The sequence below is a fragment of the Panthera pardus genome, unplaced genomic scaffold (genome assembly GCF_024362965.1).
Source record: "Panthera pardus isolate Hobbes unplaced genomic scaffold, ASM2436296v1 HiC_scaffold_2, whole genome shotgun sequence".
NCBI classification, from domain to species: Eukaryota; Metazoa; Chordata; class Mammalia; order Carnivora; family Felidae; genus Panthera; species Panthera pardus.
Window position 1 is genome coordinate 135,850,580 of NW_026526765.1, and position 21,180 is coordinate 135,871,759.

The 21,180-nt window shown below is 42.2% G+C and overlaps 1 long non-coding RNA gene across 1 annotated transcript in view; it reads left to right on the forward strand.

Moving 5' to 3' along the window:
- The window catches only part of LOC128778331 (uncharacterized), a 103,331-nt gene extending 83,150 nt beyond the window's left edge, over window positions 1-20,181 (forward strand). Inside the window, exons 2-3 of the long non-coding RNA XR_008423914.1 lie at window positions 14,158-14,239; window positions 20,134-20,181. This is a non-coding gene — a long non-coding RNA (uncharacterized LOC128778331). The remainder of the gene's footprint in view (window positions 1-14,157; window positions 14,240-20,133) is intronic.
- The last annotated feature ends 999 nt before the right edge of the window (window positions 20,182-21,180 follow it).

Sequence of the window (21,180 nt, forward strand, 5' to 3'; positions counted from 1 at the left end):
CTGTTATCCACTTACAATATACAACAAAGTTACTGGGGAAATTTCAGCAGTCTTTTAGACTCTGTTTTGAAGTTTTGGCTCATGTTTAGTTGTAGATTTAGTGGAAGCTTCTATTTCACTCTACTCATTTCACCCAGTTGATTATGCAATGAATTTGCTAGTCCTTCAAAGTTGAATGTCAGTTCTGTGTATGGTTCACATATCTGATGACAAGACTGCTCATATTTTTGAGGCATACCCAAAATATATTTGAATTGGGTAGATTAAAATATCTATAAATTCGGGGCGCCTGGGTGGCTCAGTCGGTTGAGCATCCGACTTCAGCTCAGGTCACGATCTCGCGGTCCGTGGGTTTGAGCCCCGCGTCGGGCTCTGGGCTGATGGCTCGGAGCCTGGAGCCTGCTTCCGATTCTGTGTCTCCCTCTCTCTCTGCCCCTCCCCCGTTCATGCTCTGTCTCTCTCTGTCTCAAAAATAAATAAACGTTAAAAAAAATTTTTAAAAATAAATAAATAAATAAATAAATAAAATATCTATAAATTCTGAAAAGGACAAAAGGCAGTGGGCTCTAATGTGTATGTTTTAATGAAATTAAAAGTAATGAAATTACTTGAGTATTTATAAAAATCCTTGACCTCAAGATATGCAAAACACTTGTAATTCAAAACACACCGAAAATGTGCATTCCCAAAAGCTATAGACCAAAATTACAGAAAATTCCAGACACTTAGGAGCATTTCCTGACCACAGTATAGCGTTCACTGCCAAGATCAAACTGAAGTGTATAAGAAGTTTTCAACAGTCAAATGTAATTTCATGGAAATCATCAAAAATTATTATAATTATTATTTTCCATGGGATTGCCTACACTTGAATAAGTAGATAGAAGAAATAACTGTTTGGAAAGTAGCGAGTGTGGCCAATTGGGCACCTCATGAGACCAAATTGGGGATAACAATGAAGTGTGTAATTCACACTGCACCTGATGTTGATTCAGAGCATTGGGAAGGATGCTTCATCTTCAGCCACTGTGAGAACAGGGCTGGATGTCTCCATACCCAGGAACATACATCTAGGGCATATACAAGGTAAATAATTGCAAAGAATGGCACACAGAGGAATGGGTAGCCACTGTGGCAGGAAGAGGGCCCCTGGGGGCAGAATCGTGTACGTGTGGAGGCAACAGAGGACGGGCGGTATCCAGCAGAAGTAATGGGATCAGAATTTTCCTTCGAAGATCTGGGGGACCTGCCCCTCCAGACACACTTAAATCAAATGAGAATAAAGGTAGTAATAATTAAAATGCTAGCCGCTATGTACCAAGGCAACTAAGTACCTTAGTGTTGGCTAGAACCAAGATCAACTGAGGCTGAAACTTACACTAAACGATATATTCTCAAAACCCTGAAAGTTCAAAATCTGAAGTGCTCACCCTCACAAAACCATCCCCGCTGACTTCATGCCCCTCTCCATTACTTGCTACGGTCCCGATTGGTATTGTCTGGGAAGAGGGGCAGTAAATTCCTAATTGCACAATAGGCATCTGGTGCCTCTTGGATGTAGAGAGAAGACACAGTACAAGATGAGTTGGATAAGAATACTTCCCAGCTAGGACACCTCCTATCTGCAGAGAAAGGAACAGGAACTCAAATAAAATCTCAGGGCAACTGAGCTCAAGAAATATTTTTAGTACAGCTTTTTAATACTGAGGTTATGCCCAGTGCTGTTGATGTCTGGGATGATATAAGGAGATGAAGATAGGATTTTCCTAAAGTAAGCAATGCCCTGTGATTAATTTCCTGGAAGCCTGTGGCTGTGTGGTCCTTCTGGGATAAAGTAGAACCACAAAGCCACCGAGGCTGGGAGGTGCTGGCTGCAGGGCCCATCCTGTGGGATGTCACCAGATGTCACCTGATGTAGGATTGTCACCAAGGCTCTGGCAGGCAAGTACGGCTCCAGTTTACACAGAGGAAAATTAGACTGCAAAGCCCTTGTTAGACACATTGCTAGCAGATGACATTGATGTTCAGTGGCACTTTGTCAGCCTGTTGTGTCTGCTGCATCTTATTTGATAGGGTAGAACCCAAAATAATGAAAACAAATGGTGTTTATACCCCCCTCCCATCTCTTATCTATCTGGGTCTTGTTCAATCATTTCCCCTAGTCCTTTACATTTCTAGGTAGGATGGCTTCAACTTGTATTTTACATGAACGTCACACTCTAAACATTTTTGTACTGCGTTTTTGTTAGTTGATGCTTCTTTTTTTCTTTCATTTTTAAACTTTATTTTTTAAAGTTTATTTGTTTATTTTTGAGAGAGACGGAGAGGGATGGAGAGAGAGGATCTCAAGCAGGCTCCACATTGTCAGCTCAGAGCCCAGTGCAGGGCTCAGACCCACAACCCGTGAGATCATGACCTGAGCTGAAATCAAGGGTCAGACGCAGGCAACTGGGTGGCTCAGTCAGTTAAGCATCTGACTTCGGTTTAGGTCATTTGGCTCAGGTCATGATCTCACAGTCTGTGAGTTCGAGCCCCGCGTTGGGCTCTGTGTTGATAGCTAACTCAGAGCCTGGAGCCTGTCTTTGGATTCTGTGTCTCCCTCTGTCTCTGTCCTTCCCCGATCAAGCTGTCTCTCTCTCAAAAATAAATAAAACATGAAAAAACATGTTTTAAAGAGTCAGACGCTCAACTTACTGAGCTACCCAGGCACTGCTGTTATTTGATATTTCTCTATTTTTCAAATGATACTGCATATTTGAGGTACAAATTATTAGAGTTTGTAAAGCATATTATTTTGCTTAATAAGACCTTTTTCTTTGTTATTTTAAAAAGAAATGGATGTGGCTCGGAGGGAGGAGACCCATCCTGGGTTCAGCACGGCTTTGAACTTGTCAACTCGCTTGTGCTAGGGTGGCTTTGGTTTAGTTTTCTCTGTAGATTGAACCATAAACCCTACAATCTCCCTTCCAGCTCTCAGTTTTTCTCTCTGTGCACCCTCTGCATGTAGACTCATTCACTTCCATACTACTTTGCTTCCATAGGGGAGAATGGAGCTCTGTGTCAAGACCCCTGCAAAGGCTGGTCTCTAGAAATGATCCCATGTGGGTGCTTCAAATAAACACATAAAAATGCCTTAGTAAGCAGTGTTTCTTAACTCACTGTTAGGAAATCATTTATTTCCCCAATCTTTTCTCCCCTCAGATTAGTAGCATTTCCTCCGATTCCGTTCTCAGAATACAGTTGTCATGCTACCGCTAACACTTTTGACATATTCTAAGCATTATAGCCCTCATCTACAGATATTAAAGATCTTTCTTCATCTGATATAATACATCGTTATTGTTCCCTCATAAGGACACATATTGCAAGGTGGTTTTTTAAGTGAAAGTATTGACCTATACCACTCTGAAAATCTAAGGCATCCCTGTCAAAAGTTCATAGGCGTTTAATTTTTTATCAATAGGTAAGGTAGCCGAAGAAATGACATTAAAAAAAGTCAAATAGGATTAGTATATTTCCAAAGCACTCATTGTTTAAAAGGATTATTCGCATTACTACAGCTGAATTTCATATACTTTTTATTGGGTTTTGTTCTGCTTTATATGAATTATTTCATTCATTTTTTTAAATGTTTATTTATTTGCGGAGAAGGAGAGAGAGAGAGAGAGAGGATGAGTGGGCGAGGGGTAGAGAGAGAGGGAGAGAGAGAGAGAGAGAGAGAGAGAGAGAGAGAGAGAGAATCCCAAGTAGGCTCCACACTCAGCACAGAGCCCAGTGCGGGACTGGATCCCACAAACTGTGAGAGTGTGACCTGAGCTGAAGTCAAGAGTCAGACGTTGGGCTGACTCAGCCACCCAGGTGCCCCTCCTCCGCTTTTTTAAGTAGGCTCCACCCCCAATGTGGGGCTTGAACTCACAACTCCAAGATCAAGAGTCACATGCTCTACTGACTGAGCCACCCAAGAGCCCTAATTTCATCCCTTTTTAATGGAATCAGAGATGCAGGGAGAAAAGAGACACATGATATTTTTTAAAAATATCTATGGCTATAGGTGCTCATAAGTTGCAAAATAATCAACATAAAATTCGGTTTTCAAAACAGTGCAATGAGTTTTTGAAAGAATAACCTACCTTCATATCAAACCTTTTTTCCCCTCTTAATTTACAACTATTTGGATGTCAATATAAATAATTGGAAGCTCCTTATTAAATTTCATTTCTTTTTCTTTTTAGAAATAGAATTCCTTGTCGTAAAATTTATACCATTGCCCTGTGGGGAAGACCAATCTGTTTCCGACATATTTCTATTATGCCACAAAGAAAATAAATCCAAGACTTTCCATTTCTCTCTTTTCATTTTTTGCTACTCTTCTTCCTTTCAGGAAAGGCGGTGCTTCTGTTTATGAGCGGTGCCTACTCACTTTGCTTAGTCATTGTGATCGTGTCTGTGATTTTATTTACATGACTAGTGTTACTCTGCTATCTCCCTGATAGTAATAACGGTCAGGCCCATATCTCTTCTTGAGAGTCTGTGTCATCAGTCTGACTGAGGGAAAACTGAGGGAAATGGATGCAAGGATAGGGCTCCAGGGCTGTTTCCACACCCAGGAGCTGCTTCACGACTTCCCGTCCACGATGAGAACCTCTCAGGAGAGTTCCGTGGTGCTGGCCTCAGGCCTTGGCCTCATGTGTCCTGTGCAAGGCAAAAGCATCTGGTGGGCAGCAAATCGACCGCCAGCTCTTGCCTATCCTTTCTCCAGTGATTGTCATAGCCACTCAGTTTTAAAAGGCTGAGAGAAAGTAGACAGCAGACACAGAGACATCCCCTGACTCCTCTTGGCCTCTCCATCCGTGCCCATTAATAAGGCCACAGGGCGGACCCCCAGCAGCTGGTGGGAAAGGCCAGGAGTCTGCGTTCGCCTGAAGGGAGGGGGAGAAGACAAAGAGGATGTAGTTCAGACCGGCAGGCATGACAAAGGCCCACCAGAAACAGCACTGGATTTTGCCATCTGGGTGTCACCCTTTAAAGATGATGTGGCATGCCCTCGCCTCGGACTCTGTTAACAACCTCACTGGCTGGGAATTAACATATGATAGGAGGGTTTGAACCAGTTTGAGCCAACGGTGCTAGATGTGAACTCGTCAGAAGCTCCCTGGAAGGTTAGGGCTGGTTTGGACCCATTACGTGGGGTTGGCCCAAGGTGTGAGTGGTCAAGTCATGACTGAACGAGAAGGACATGAGCACACCGGTCAAAACCGAAAGAATATCAGCAAAATGAATATTTTCCTGTTGGCATAACAATGTTCTTTCTTACAAGCTAATTAGTGCTCTTCTTTGGTAGTTGATAGTATTTCATGTGTTACAATTACATGACCGCTTTTTATAATAAAGCATTTAATGCTTACCATCATTTGTTGTGAAACATACATTATTTACGTTAAGTTTTGTTTTTCTTACAGTCCTGATTCAACTTCCCTCCTTTCTCAGTAAGTAACTTCTTAATTTAGAGTTGCCAAAAAATGACGAATGATGTTAATATGTGTACCCCATAGTCCTGAAAGTTTTGTTTTACACCACTCGACTGGCTGATTAACTCGCGTTTTTGTAAACCCTAGTGTGCTTCTAAGACACTATAAATAATCATGACAATATCTAATAAAAATAGATGTCATATCACAAAACCACAGCAGAGTTTAAACTTAGTTTAGCAAAATCAACAACTTGCTCACAAGACTGATGAACTGCAGTTACGTGTTTTTAACAAAAGCATTTCTAGCAACCAGATAAGCAAGTGTCTTCTTGACAGAGATGGATGATAGCACATGGGCCAGAAGCCAGTGGAAAATAGGAGCTGTCATCTAGAAAATGACAGAGCCATTTCGAGTCCCTCTAGATTAGCACTCCATCTTCGGCTGAGCAGATATACTGTTAGCTGAAGGTCTATTGCCAGCAAATCAGAAGCAAGAGGGCAGAGCCCAATCGTTCCACGATGACGAGAATCATCAGAGGCTCGGAGGCAGAGGTGCACATGATGACATCCCAGCTTTCTGGAAGGTTTGTGGCATAAAAAAAAAAAAAAAAAAAAAAAAAAAAAAAAAAAAAAAAAAAAAAAAACAACACCCAAATAAAAGAACTACTATGTGGGTCAGTGAAAATCTGAGTTCATCTCTTCACCATAGAAACTCCCCTATGTTCACAAATAGTGTAAACGTTGTCCATAATATGCTGCCTCGTTCGAAATTGTCCTGCAGACAGGTCCCTGATTATAACATCACCAGCTTTGCCACTTATCTTTATTGAAACAACGGAGTGTTTGGAAATTTGTCTCCTCGGCCGCATGTGCCTAAGTAAATACTGTCTAACTGACCAACCGGCATCTAGGGAGGAATGTCCAGAGTGCCCTGAATTTCGCGAGACAGATTTTCAAACGCAGCTGGGTCTGCATTTCAGCAAAGTCTTCCCCACCTTATCTTGGAGCCCACTGGAAGCCATCTCTTCGTGACTGGGCTTAATGGCTAAGGATAATATGCTGTCCCCCGCATGGTCCTCTGATAGGGATGGAACACTGCTGTTCCGTTAGCGGCTTAGCACTGCACGGCACACTCTTCATAACCCTGATCTAGTGCCTCTGAGCACAGCGGAGGCTGTGCAAGGGCAGACGGCTCCCTCATGGTCAGCCCCATGGGCAGACGGCTCCCTCATGGTCAGCCCTTATGGCTTCTTGATTTTCAAGGACCCAACTCGGGCACCATTGGGTAGGTCAGCTCCCAACTATGATGCTTGTCTGAGTGAAAGCCTCCACGGGACACCAATGGGCGTATCAACAGTTTTGCTGCAAAACAAAACAAAAAGCTGCCCTAGACACATTTTTGTTCATGACGGGGCTTAGCAGAAGAGAGGAAAATATGGTTAGAAGTGTTTAAAAGCTAAGAAAAATAAAGAAACAAGCAATTCTCCCAGGGGAGAAATGACTGCCTTTCATTCTGGTTAGTTAACAAAGGCCTTTCAACTCTAACTTGGAGCTCAGGCTAACGGTTTGTGTATAATTTAGGGCTCTCTGGAATCTCCTTACACCTAGCAGGCCAAGCAGTGCTGTACAGATTTTTCTAATTAATGTAACAAACCAAATAAAATCCAATCGTATCGATGAGGCTCACTCCAGAAGGCAATCCGTTTCCAATTATTTATTTTGTCCGTAATGACCATTGGCTCGTCTTCCGTGCGGTGGGTCAAGAAAACCTCTGCTTCCACGGCATTGTAATTCGGTTTCAGGTCTGTGGATCGCATGAAAGCCCCCCCGACACCCCAACCCCCGCCCATGCTTTTCTTTTCGTCCGTGACATTCAAGACGGTGAGCACTCTCGAAGAAGCTGCTGCTGCTTCTCTTCAGCTGGTGTTGTCAGTTCTGAGCGCGGGGTCCTGCTTTGCCATTTCCAAGGTCTCTCTGAAGCCCTGGATCCCAGGGCGCTTCAATCAGGAGCTCACAGAGAGAAGGGGCCGGCAGAGTGGATCCTCGGCCAACTCTGTGCAAGCCGCCTGTGTCTTTCAGGGAGCGCCGTGGAGTGCACCTTTCATTTCGGTGCCGAGGAAGACCGCCTCATCCACAAACCCTCCTTGACGAAACACATGAATAACCTCCCAGCCTCCTAAGGGACAGGGGGACGTTTGGGGGCTTGACCTCACGCGACCTCTGCTTGTCAGCATGATTTGACTTGAAGAAACACAACAGTGGATCCCGTTTTCTATTGTGGTTTTAAAACCGGGCATCTTGTTGAACTTCGGGACATCTTAGTTATGCAGGTGGTGGCAAAATGCATCAGTAAGAATAGACGAGTGGGGTTTTTGTTTTGTCTTTATTTTATTTTATTTTATTTTATTTTATTTTATTTTATTTTATTTTATTTTTTGTAAAGAGAAATATGCTCCTGTGATGGAATTGCTATTCTTTCCCAATAAATGTCATGATATTTCTTTTTATTTATTTATTTCTTTTTAATTTTTTATTTTCAGGATAGCTCATAATGGAACCTCTTCCAAGATCCTATTTTTAATGTTGAAAAAGCGTTTTATGTATACATGGGAAATGGAGATGAAAGAAAACATAGAGTGACCATTTAGGCAAAAAAAAAAAAAAATGGCAATGCTAGGCAGATGTAATATTAGGATTTACATTTCTAGCTGAAATCAACGTGGCAAGTTAGCAGAGAAGTCTGAAAATGGAAGTAGATTCTTGGTCACACATACTAAGGACCAAGGATTGGAAGTAGAAATTCTCCTGCCTTGTTGTTAACTTCTTTTTTCAAATTCTGTGGTTTCACTGTGGTGCTTATTTAGCAGTTGTGTTCCGGGTTGTAGCTTATTCAGAGAAAATAAGCCTGCCTGGCTAAAGAGCATGTAATCTGGTTCTCTCCCACATAATCACCATCTTCCAGGACCCCCATCCTAGCACGTGATATCATCCTCCATTCTCAACCAAATCAGAGCCGAAGCTCACAAACGTATTCATCTGGCGTCTTACTGGTGAGGATGAGCTTTAAAGATCCACACTCATTGGTGAAATTATGACTAAAGCTATGTGTAGCAGAAAGTGAGCATTTTCAAAAGCACATTTATGAGCATAGGTGTTTTATCGACGAAAAACTAGCTATTTTGTAAAGAGACTCTAATAATTATAAGATACATGTTTCTATATCACCACATATGAAACTAGACCCAAACCGACAATTACCAACCAGGTGTCAGGGGAGGGGGAGATGGAGAGTCGCTCTTGAAGGGTAGAGAATTTCATTTTTGCAAGGTGAAAAAGCTCTGGGGATCCATTACACAACAATGTGAGGGTACTTCATACCATTGAACTATCTACAGCTAAACCTTGGATTAGGAGTAACTTGTTCTGCCAGTAGTCAAGCAAGCATTTTCTAATGAATTTTAACTTGATAAATGAGCCATGTCTTACAGTACGAGTAGTATGTGACGCTGAATGTCACGTGATCACAACTGAGCCCCTGGTTCTTGAACTTCGCTTTGACATACAAGTGCTTTGGATTACAAGCTTGTTTCTGGTGCAAATTTTGCTCGCCAACCAAGGTTTTACTGTACTTAAAATGGTCCAGATGGTAAATTTTATGTTCTGTGGTGTTTACTACAATTAAATGTTTTGCAAATTTTTCTAATATAATCAAGAGAAGTCCTCTCTAGGTCTAGGAAGATGGGCTAGGTGGGATGCGTTGTGTACCTGTCAAAAGCCAGCTTTAAGTTATAGGAAGCATATGTAGAGAATGTTTGGTAAAACTGCCAGTAGGGATCGAGGAATACAAAAAGCAAAGGTCGTCACTGCCTTTGACTCCTTGGATAGTTTTGATTCATGAAAAATATCAGAAATCGCCTCTCAGAAAAACCTCTCACCATGAGATGTGTGGCTGGGGCACCTGTAAAAAACAGTACAAGGCTTATTAATCCTTGACTCTGTCGTTGCTTAGACACGGACAACACCGAGTTTCTAAATATCACACGTGCAGCAGGGACAAGAAACTTTTTGGGTGAAAGTAAAGGAGAAGGCAGTAAGATTTGTCGAGCCTGCCCTAGGTGCTTCACCCGTGATAATTCATTTAATCCCGGGAGGCAGCTGCTATTATCCCAGTAGTTCTAAAGGGAGAAGTTGAGTCTGAGAGATTAAGGAATTGGCCCCCTTTTGCCTGGAGAGTCCCCTTATCACTAGGAATGGGCTTCCTACCTCGTCTGATTCAGTCCCACCCTAATCTCTCTGTTGTGCCATTGCGGAAAGTCCAAAGTGAAATTGAGGGACGGAGGCATACCTAGTTTTTCTTGCCTGCTCACATACGGAAGGATGATTCTCACACACTAGGACTCTGTGGTCCCTGTCCCTGAATCCAAGTCTGGCTTCTTAAGCAACTATCTACTGCTCAGTGGCCCGCATTAGCCACTATGCCAGTGTTCATCCTTTTAACACCTGACCATCAATACAGAAATCCTTGGACACAGGAATAGGAACAAGGTCGAGCCCTTGCCCTCAAGAGGCCACCCGTCTAGGGGGAAATACTGACCGGTAATAAGTATGGTAAGGAGCTGCCACAATGGAGGTATATTTGTAGTTTCCCTGGGGAAAAAAATTAAAAACCAAAATGGAGGAAGGAGTTGGTAGAGAAAGTGTGATTGGGATATAGTATCTGCAACCAAGGGCACGGAGTGTGACAAGGGTGTGCACTGGCCACCAAGCCCCAGGCTCTGTCTCAGGTCCGCCTCCGTCTTTTGTGGGCAAGATTCCTAAAAACTGAAGGGAGTTCAACAGTACCTAGCGCCTTAATTTTTGCCTTACAAAACCCACTGGCCAAGTGACGGATCCAGAGTATTTTATATTCAGTTATTGAAGACTCACTTTGGTCCTTAATTAGGAACCAGATATGTATGTGGAGGTGGCAGGCGTAGAAGGTAGGACAGAGTGGGGCTGTGGAATAAAACTCTGTTATTCGTGATTGTCACAATGTCTTCAAGCATCTTGAATGGGCATAAGCTGACAGTGTTACCTCTCCTCGTGCGTATGTCTAGCACGCCAGACAATTGAAGGTTGATTCTTTCATCTGTCCCATGAAGCAGAAATCCGCCTTCCAGTTTTGGACTATTTCATGCATAACGTCGTATATTATATCGTCTGTATTACAGAATTTTTCTACCGATTTAATCCGGTCCTCCAAAACGATTACCTTTAACGTGCCAAAATGTGATCTGTTGGCTATACTCGAGAAAGCAGTTTTTCAACTCCTGGTACTGCCCTGACTTTTCTTTGGATTTTTTGGATCTGGTGTTCCCAATCAGTTACAATAGGTCTGCCGAAGGAGAGCCTGTCAAATATGGAATGTCGCTATAGAGGACCAGGCTGAAAGGGCTACAGGAGATACTCCAGTGGGTGATGTTGCAGAATCAGCAATGAGGAAAACAACAACAAGAAGAAAGCTGGAGAGATTCACAAGCTACAATTGGCTCCATGAATTCCCTTTAACTGAATTCCTAACATGCTGTGTAAAGAATGGGGACATTTACGGGAAAAGGTAGCACACCCCTTTTTTGTCCCAGTGATGGGGTGTTAAAAGCATACTACATTTACAGGTCCCCTGGCTATCAAATTTATTTTCTTACCACAAAGCTTCCCCAGCATTGTTTGTTATCCAGGAAATTCCACAGCTTTAGAGGACCCAGACTTCAAAGTCAAGGAAGTGGATTGGGGGCATGGGAGTCTTGGGGCACAGGAGGGAAACTATCCATCAGCATTAGAAAACTCCTAGGGTTTTTTTTTTTTTTTGGTCTTTGTTTACTATAGGATGCAAATCAGAAGAGGATATCCACAGATAATTTTGAAAGCCCATGTATTCATTTTTGAAGACTAATATAGACACTAGCTTATCCTTTCCTAAAAAGTTGAGTCTACCAGACAAAACACTGTTTTATCAGTTGTTGATGGAAGGAGCCTTCCTTTACTAAACATTGTGCAGCCCCCCGCAGCGTGACCCTCAGGTCATGGGATAACACTAGCGTGCTCAGGCTCGAAGGGGCCTTTTTTTTTTTTTAAGTGGCACCTGCTGTGAGGCTCTCCGCATAAATATTGAGCGCCTGCAGCAAATCACAGATGTTTTATGCACTAGAAAAACCGACAGGAAGTAATCACTAAAAGAAAGCCAGAAACAGTACGGAGTAGGTAGGAGCAGGAGGAGAAAAGAAAAAGGCTATTTTTACCTCTGGGAGGATGTTTGGGGAATGGATTTAAAATGCAGAATATGAGTAGCCTTGCTGAGTGGTTCAATGTGACCCAGACTCCCGGTCGACCCAGCTGAGGACAGGGTTTCTGAAGAAGACAGGACATCCCATGACATAAGCTGAGTGGCAAAACATTCTTGAAAATCCCTTTACATTGTTCTTGATGGGGTGGAGTCCTTAACTTTGGGTTGTTACTGTTATTTTGAGGCAGCCAAGTTTTTCATAGAACAAATACCCTATGTTCTTGGGGGTTTTTTTGTTTTTTTTGTTTTTCCAAATGTGAAAATAAATGCCTTCATTTTGGTGCAAATCTTTCTTACTAGCCAGGGACCCCTTCCCTTGACACACCCCAGGGCAGTCCCTTCCACCTCTAGTAGATGCTTTCTCCTGTTCACAAGGTTCACATTGGATATCGACCCTCTAAAAAAGAACGTCACGCATGAGTTTATCTTGTTTTCACACCAGCTTATTTTTGGTGTATCTCAAAGCCATATCGTAACATTATTTTATAGAGTTCCAAGTAAGTAGTAACAAAGAAAATATTTGTCTACTCCCCATTTCCTCAACAATTTCTGGACCTCATTTCAAAGAGATGTGTGTTACCGGAATATTAATGTGTTTTTCTTTCTTCTAGAGAAACCAAAGCATATTGTTTGTTTTCACAGGAGTATTTATACTTCACGCGCTTACATTTTAAGACACATTTGCTCTCTCCTTAGATTACCTCTCTAATAACTAATTTTCAGCGTATAATCACATTAACAATCTACCCCTAACCAATCCTTCTGAGTCCTATTTTTTTTTAATTTTTATTTTAATATTTGACGTTCCCTTTGGAGAAAGGCAAGAGCATTTGAGATCATATTGGATATTTTGCCAAGTCTGTCAAATGAGTAGCATATCCACTTTCCCAGCTCCGTCTCATTAAAATTGTATTCTAATTCTGTCTTAACTTGGTCTCTGTGCTTCATAAGTCATTGCCTCCTCATTACGTGTAGTGTGGGAGATGAAATTTATTCAAACCCGATAGCTGAGATAAAGAATTGAAAGGCAGGCAGCTGGGAGAAATGAAATTAGCCTATTTTAGGGCTTTTCCGGCTGGATTTTTGCACCGCCACCCGTTAAGCCATGTGTCAGTTTGCATTTGTGACACCATCTACGTTTGGTTTATAGATTTTCGTTAATATGATATTCTTAAAACAAGAACACAGAGATTCGCATTGCCCCCCACCACCACCTTTTTTTTTTTGTCTTAGCCTTGAAATGCCACCGAGTGTCTGAGTTGATAAAGGGGTAAACATGATTTTCTATAGTTTTCTATAATTATAGAATCATTAAAATTGCCCAACAAAGATTAATCGTTTCATTGTGTTACAATTCGTATTGGTGTCTCTTACAGAAAAGAACACTGGTGACAAAGAGTAAATGTTATACCCTCAGAATGGTTAGAGGGGAAATGGATTTGGAATGTAATGTGACTTACAGGCAATTTCACATACAATCCAGGAGGGAGCCACGCTTTCTAACTCAACCACTCCATCTTGAGCTTTAAATGTCAGAAGAATACGCTGTCGAATTCCTAATTTTGAATATAGAGGAGTTTTTGGAGAAAATGGACTAAAAGCACTGCACTTTTCCATTATAAAATTGAGTTGTTAAGGAATTACATGGTCTAATTACTAAACTTGGTATTTTTTTTTTACTATTTTGATTATGAACAGATATTGTCATTAGCTAGCTAATTAAATTGACTGCAATAACAAGCAGTAATTTAGAAATATGTTCCAAATTAGTTTCTATATGAAAGCAAAGTCTTTGTTGATCTGTGTATGTGATTAATGTCAAGTGTCGTGAATTAGCTGAGGGAATTCTGTGTAGAAATATATGAGTTTCTATAAAAGAAAGAAGAGAGTCATTTACAACCTGCACTTCTGAAAGTAGAAGATGAAGCTTGATATGTGTCTAAATATAAGTCCTGGTAATTTTTTTTTTCTGGTCACTCAAAGAAAATATGGAAAGAACACATTTCCTAGAGCTGTGATGGTTAGTTTACGTTAGGTTTCTCAGTCTCTAGGTACAGGGCAGGGTATATACCCAGCCTAGAAACTTCTCAGCTAATATATGTAAATTTAAATTTAAATAGAGCCGGCCCAAGTATTACGTAAGATATGTGGGCACATCTGTCAAACCCACCGTAGTACAAAATCATGAACTATTTTATGTGGCTAATAAGTTGTGCAGATGAGCAGTGGACTGTAGTCATAAACAAACTTGCCTTTGGTGTCGGTGTTTCCTAGGGTCAGGTACCGGATTGGAAAGGTGACCCTCTTGAGAGCATTTAGCATGGTGGATTTTTATTTGCTTTTTCTTTCTTTCTCTCACATGTAGCTAGGCCCTGGCATGGCTTAAGAGATTCTGCCCAAAGGATTATGGAACAGATGAACTATGCTATAGTCATATATACGTATAAGTAAGTTGCAAACCCCCAAACCGATGTGGACCTAAACAATTTCCTCTCACAGGATTTATTCTTGAACGTGTATGTACAAGTTTCAAGATAAACAGCAATCTGATACTGTAACTAATAAACCCAGACTCACGGTTTCCGCACCTTCTCTACCCCAGGCCCTTGGAATAAGCACCTGTCGCAATCCTATGACTTGTATGGCCTCTCCCCAGCAAATAAAACTTAGAATAAGCCTGGGGAGAATGCTTTGTTATTCAGATCGATCATTTTTAACACCAAGCCTGGGTCTACATAATCCTCGAATTTGTAACTTAAGCCTCAGAAATCTACACCCTAAAGGGCTCTGTCGAGAAACCTACCAAGAAAACACACCATATGTTTCTGCACAAGACTTTGACCTAGGTCCTCAGTAACAAATCAGTTTCCCCCCTTTTCCAGGCTGTAAGAACCTGGTCGCCAATTATACTTAAATTATTTTACCTGGCCCCTGGATTCTTTTATCTACTGGATGTCTTCATAGAAATAACAGCTGCGGTAGCCGCATTTTTTTCGAAGCCACACCACAAGGAAAGAATCTGTTTTCCCCCACCCCCGCCCGCCCTAGAGTCCCAAGTTAGCCTGTTCCTTCTCACCACAGAGGGACAAAAAATACCTACAGGGAAAATGAATAGGAGAGCAAAGGGCCATTATGGAACTATTGTCCGTCTAAGGCCCTGCTGTGGCCACCAGGCTTTGGGGTTGCGCTCTGCCCTTAGGACTGCTGCTTACCTCTGTTCTTCATGGCTGGTGGTAGTATTTCAGTTTAGCACCAGTGACTACTACGGTCAGTGTCAAGGAATTTGGCTGATTTCTCGGATGTGGGGATTATCGCCTTCTCCCTGGATATTCTGAGTTCTTAATATTTCTCGAGAGCCGCGTGCCTTGTCGTGAATTCCAGCCCCACGAAGGCATTTGTGATGCCAGATCTCAGAGAGGGGATCTTTGAAAAAGTGGGAGGCCTCACTGGAGTGTGTGCGCATGAGTCTTAAGAGTAGGCACACCCACACCCGCCCCCATTAGCTTTAGTGCACATGGCGGACAACAGTATCCGTTTGCTTCTCGTCACTCCCCAAACCGAAACCTGTTTGTCCCGCAAAACATTGTTTGCCCATTTTTTTTTACCTTTGTATTTGACTTTCTTGAGATGTGATTGTATCGTTCTTTGACTAATTCCACTAGTTGAATCAGTACTTGTGATCATGAAAAGTGCCCCTAATTATGAAGATTTTCTTTGAGAGTTCTCATTCAGCATCCGCGCTCCTGGCCTCTGCAGTGAGATGTGTCTTAAGAAAGTAACCAGTTCCTAGGGCACCTGGGCGACTCAGTCATTTGCGCATCTGACTTTGGCTCAGGTCATGATCTCTCTCTATCTGTGAGTTTGAGCCCTGCCTCGGGCTCTGTGCTGATAGCTCAGAGCCTGGAGCCTGCTTCACATTCTGTGTCTTCCTCTCTCTCTGCCTCTTCCCCACTCATGCTCTGTTTCTCTGTCAAAAATAAATAAACATTAAAAAAAAAAAAAAAAAAAAAGGAACCAGTTCCTAATCAACAAATGAAAGTAACCGTTTCCTTTTTTTTTTTAACATTTATTCATTTTTGAGAGACAGAGCGTGAGTGGGGGAGGGACAGAGAGAGAGGGAGACAAAGAATCTGAAGCACACTCCGTGCTCTGAGCTGTCAGCCCAGAGCCCAATGTGGGACTCGAACACACGAACTGTGAGATCACGACCTGAGCCAAAGTCGGATGCTTAACGGACTGAGCCACCCAGGCACCCCGCAAGTAACTGTTTCCTAATGAACAAAGGAATGCCCACTTCTAAAGCAATGTCTTCTCTCATTTTCTAGAGTTTTACATCCAGTATACTCCCATATTTTTACCCGCCCTGGCCTTTCAATCTGTTGTTTCCATGTCTCCTTTCTGGAATGACGTTTACTTCCCAGATATTAGTGTACTTAGTCATCAGAGATGAGCAGTCAAACTTAGGGACGTGAAGTGGCTGGCCCTAAAAACAATCACACCGAAGATCAGCTTTTGGCAAAAAGAGAACAAAAATCACGTAAGACAGGGGCGCCTGGGTGGCTCAGTCGGTTGAGTGGCCGACTTCGGCTCAGGTCATGATCTCGCGGTCCGTGAGTTCGAGCCCCGCATCGGGCTCTGTGCTGACAGCTCGGAGCCTGGAGCCTGTTTCGGATTCTGTGTCTCCCTCTCTCTGACCCTCCCCCGTTCATGCTCTGTCACTCTCTGTCTCAAAAATAAATAAACGTTAAAAAAAATAAAAAATAAAAAATCACGTAAGACATATTCCCAAATTTGTTAAAGGACGAGTTACAAAAAGAGGAGAAATCATGGCTCTCTATATAAATATAAAAGGAACACACGTCAAAGAATCCAAAGGGCAGACACATACACCGGGAATATTGAAATGGATTGGCAAATAGATACAAAACTGGCTTCTCCCACAGTGGAGTAGCCAAGTTAAAACTTGCAGTTGCAAATTGATTTGCATGTCTGGAGCTAAGAACTATTTGCATGACTATCCATTTTCTGCAAGTTACTTTCTACTTTACGGAGTTGTAAAAAACTGTAATCTCTAAAGACTCCATGGAAAAGATATGCAGTCATTTCTTTTGGTTATTCTAAAGTTTTGCTTTTTTTTTTTTTTTTTTTTTTTACAGATCAGTTGAATGTCCTTGACCCAGCAAATGAATGAATACCCTTGATTACACTTCTGCTGTACGTAGGATTAATTATTCATTCATTCAACAAATATTGTTTCTTACATACCCGACCTATCTTCCTGAGTATGTTCTGGGTGCTGAGGATGACCCAGTTAAAACAGAAACACCTTTATCTTACGTTCTAATGGGGAAAGATAGAAAATGAGGAAGTACACAAGCAAATTATGAGCATACGTGCCAGATGACGTGTAGGGCGGTGGAGGGAAATAAAGCAAAACGGAGTAGAGGGAGTGGGGCTGCGGTAGTTTTTTAAAGACGATGTTTAGGAAAGGTTTCACTACTATGGAGTTATTCCAGCACAGACCTGAAGGAAATACAAGTCAGAGGTTTTTTTTGTTTTAAGTTTCTTTCTTTATTTTTTGAGAGAAAGAGGGAAGAGAGAGAGACAGAGAGGGGCAGTGAGAAAGGGGGACAGAGGATCCAAAGCAGACCCTGTGCTGACGGCAGAGAGCTCACTGTGGGGCTCCAACTCACGAACAGTGAGACCATGACCTGAGCTGAAGTCGGACGCTTAACTGGCTAAGCCCCCCGGGTGCCCCAAGGTCAAAGTTATACAAATCACTGGATGAAACTAGCAAATGCCCAACTCTGAGAGGACACCAGGCTTAGTGTCTGTAGGGTCAGCAGGGAAGTCACTGTGATGGAACAGAGTGAGCGTGGGGCCAGAAGAAAGAATAGTGCAAGAGAAGTAGCAGAATGGATGAGGGAGGGCTTTATAGACTGTGGTACAGACTGTGTACCTCTAAGGGTTACAGAAAGCAAGGGGAACGAGCGGGGTAGAGTACCAAAATACGCCAGCCCAGAATATGCTTGCTTCTCTGGCATATGGATTATTTTGAGCTGAAGTCCAGTGCGAACCAGCAGATACAGGGAAAGCTCTAAAAGCAGAGCCCAAGTTTTCCCAAGGAAATTTACATCTTTAGAGAAAATTTCCATTTATAATGATAATTCTCTCTCTTACCCTGAAGAGGAGGACTCTTCATAGCTCTTATCAATAGACTTCAATTTGCGTAACAAACCTTACAAAACAACTTGTTTACCATACTTTTCCTGGTCCCCTTCCCCATAACTTGCGCCCCCCAGCCCAGAATCCCCTAATTGCTTTTCCTTAAGTTAGCCTAAAACGGTAGGTAAGCCCTTTGGGGTACTCATCACTGAGCATGCCCACGTGTTAAAAACTTGTTTTTTTTTCTTTCTCTTGTTGATCTTTCATTAGGCAATCTGACTTAAAGGGTCCCTCCCCACCACCCTACCCCAGCAGGAGAATCTCAGATGGGTCGGGGGAGACATTTTTCCCTTACAAAGCTTTTGAGCTTGGGAACGTAATGATACAATATACATTTTGTATTGTCTACCATGGGAGATGGGATCAGGATTTACTGAAGATCGGTCCGGAGAGCTCTTTGGAGATTAGTATGGTGGTTTGAAGCAACAGTGGTAGCTGTGGAACCAAGGAGTGAAACCAGCAGGGAATGTCTGCTCACCCCAGCAAGAAGAGGAAATCACTTTGCAAGACACGAACGCAGTTCATTTTTTCGCCCTTCAGAAACTTTTCCTAATTCAGACACAAACTTGTCAAAACACAAGTATTCCCTGAAGATGATTTGTAGCAGCTCCTGCGAAGCATGTTGAAAGACACCCGTTGTTCGCCACCTTTCCTTACCGAGCCTGTGATGGGCGCTTGCTTGTTTGCACCCAAGAGAAACTTACGGTGACTGAGTTAAGCAGAAAAAGAGAAAACTGAACGCATATCATTCGTTTATAGACTCTATGGAAGAGTTGGAACCAGTTTTTTGAAGCCAACAGGGGAAAAAAGAGTTTCCTTCATTTTGTGTATGGGGAGATAAACACCAGAATATAGTGTTTTTTTAAATGTAAAACAGGGGGGCGCCTGGGTGGCTCAGTCGGTTAAGCGGCCACTTTGGCTCAGGTCATGATCTCGCGGTCCGTGAGTTCGAGCCCCGCGTCGGGCTCTGTGCTGACAGCTCAGAGCCTGGAGCCTGTTTCAGATTCTGTGTTTCCCTCTCTCTGACCCTCCCCCGTTCATGCTCTCTCTCTGTCTCAAAAATAAATAAATGTTAAAAAAAATTAAAAAAAAAAAAATGTAAAACAGGGACCCTGAAGAAAAAAATTACCAAATGAGTGGAAGACATAAAAATATGAAGTAGGCTTACACAGCTCTGTATCAAATGAGAATTTGCTTATACCAGGAGTCATCAGTTTTTATCGAGTAACTGTGCAGTTATGGAAAATGTAGGCTCTGTCGCTCTGGTTTAAATGGTTTCAAATGGGGGCACCTGGGCGGCTCAGCCAGTTAAGCATCCAACTCTTGGTTTCAGCTCAAGTCATGATCTCACGGTGGCTGAGTTCGAGCCCCACATCGGGCTCTGTGTTCACAGTGTGGAGCCTGCTTCAGACCCTCTGTCTACCTCTTTCTGCTTCTCTCTCTCTCTCTGAAAAATAAATATGTTTTAAAAATAATTCTTTTAAAAAAATAAAATAAATGGTTTCAAATGGAGAACTTCTCCGTGTAGCAATGACCATAAAATCCCCAACCAGGGGAATCTACTTGGATCATTTTGGCCATTCATCTGATTCCTCTGGGAAATTTTTGTTAATTTTTTTTTTTAAAACACAAATTTCCAGACCACAACGCAAAATGTTCTAAATTACCACACTGGAGCTTGGAAACCTGTGCTTTCTTTACAAATTTACAGGGATTGTAATGATCAGCCAGTATGAGGACCCATGAGTTAAGCCTCAGTCTGCACCTAATTCTTTTTTTTTTTTTTCTTTTAATTCACATGCTCAAAGAGAGTATCTGAAAATAAAGTTGTGTTTGTTTATTGGGAGTTCCTCATTTTACTGAGTCACAGAATGTTGGTGTTCAAAGATTATCTGGTCAGAAGCAAAACCGACTGATGAGACAAACCCAGCCCCAAAAGTGCCCAGAATCCACAAAAAGCTCAGTTCTCCCACACTTTTCTCACCCCACTGCCTGTTTTCCCATGTGGACGTTGCCTGAAAAGTATGCTTAAACATTTTTTTCCATATATAATGTGGTTTCCTTACTGTGCGGATGTGTAATTTTAATTATCTGGTTTCTATCTATTTTCAGAAAGTTAAGCCGCATTTAACAAATAGATACAACATGAAACAGTAAAAAAAAAAAAAAAAAAAAAGAAGAATGAGAGAGAGAGACCAGAGAGCAAGATCAAGGAAAGAACAAGGTAAATATGCCAGCGAGAATGCATCACCTTTGCAGTGATACAGTTTAGATTGGTTTCTGAGCTCCACGACACTCAGGGCAAAAAAACAAAACCATACTCTAAGTTCCACTGAAGGTAAGTGGCCTGATTTCTTTCTCATTATTTATTTTCCTTCTTGTATGAAGCCGTGAATTGCTTGGTCAATAATTAATGGCTGTGAGTCGTAACACTGGAGCTGACACCACATTAAACTTTCATGCCATTATGCTAAGGGGCTACAAATTTCAGAAGGAAACTTGGAAGGTGGCTAGGACTATGTAGAAAACAGAGTGAGCCGTGGATATGGGTCTGTGTGGGATTTCACACTGGGAAGGCATTTTATCAAATTTAAACACCATTGGGGCGCCTGGGTGGCTCGGTCAGTTAAGCGTCCAACTTCAGCTCAGGTCACGATCTTGCGATCTCATGGTCGGTGAGTTCGAGCCCCGCGTCGGGCTCTGGGCTGATGGCTCAGAGCCTGGAGCCTGCTTCAGATTCTGTGTCTCCCTCTCTCTTTGCTCCTCCCCCGTTCATGCTCTGTCTCTCTCTCTGTGTCTCAAAAATAAATAAAACGTTAAAAAAAATTAAAAAAAAAAAACTTAAACACCATTTATTAAAGCTTTCCTGAAAGAAATGTGTGTGTATCCTTGTTTCGGTTTTTAGATCTAACACCCAAGCCTAACTAAACACAGTTTATCCGACTTACTATTTTTCAGGCTTCTTTTGGCTTTTTGCACACGACACGACTCAGAATTCTTCAGGTCCCTTAGCTTTGTTGGGCTTCATCTTTCCCATTTTTTAGGTGTTTTACCCCAAAACAATGGTGGGAAATAAAAAGAAAAGGAAAACAATTGGGCCCTGTGCTCATAAAAAGTACTGAGCAGCCCGCTTCCCTAGTTTGTTGTGGTTGCCGCTGTTGTT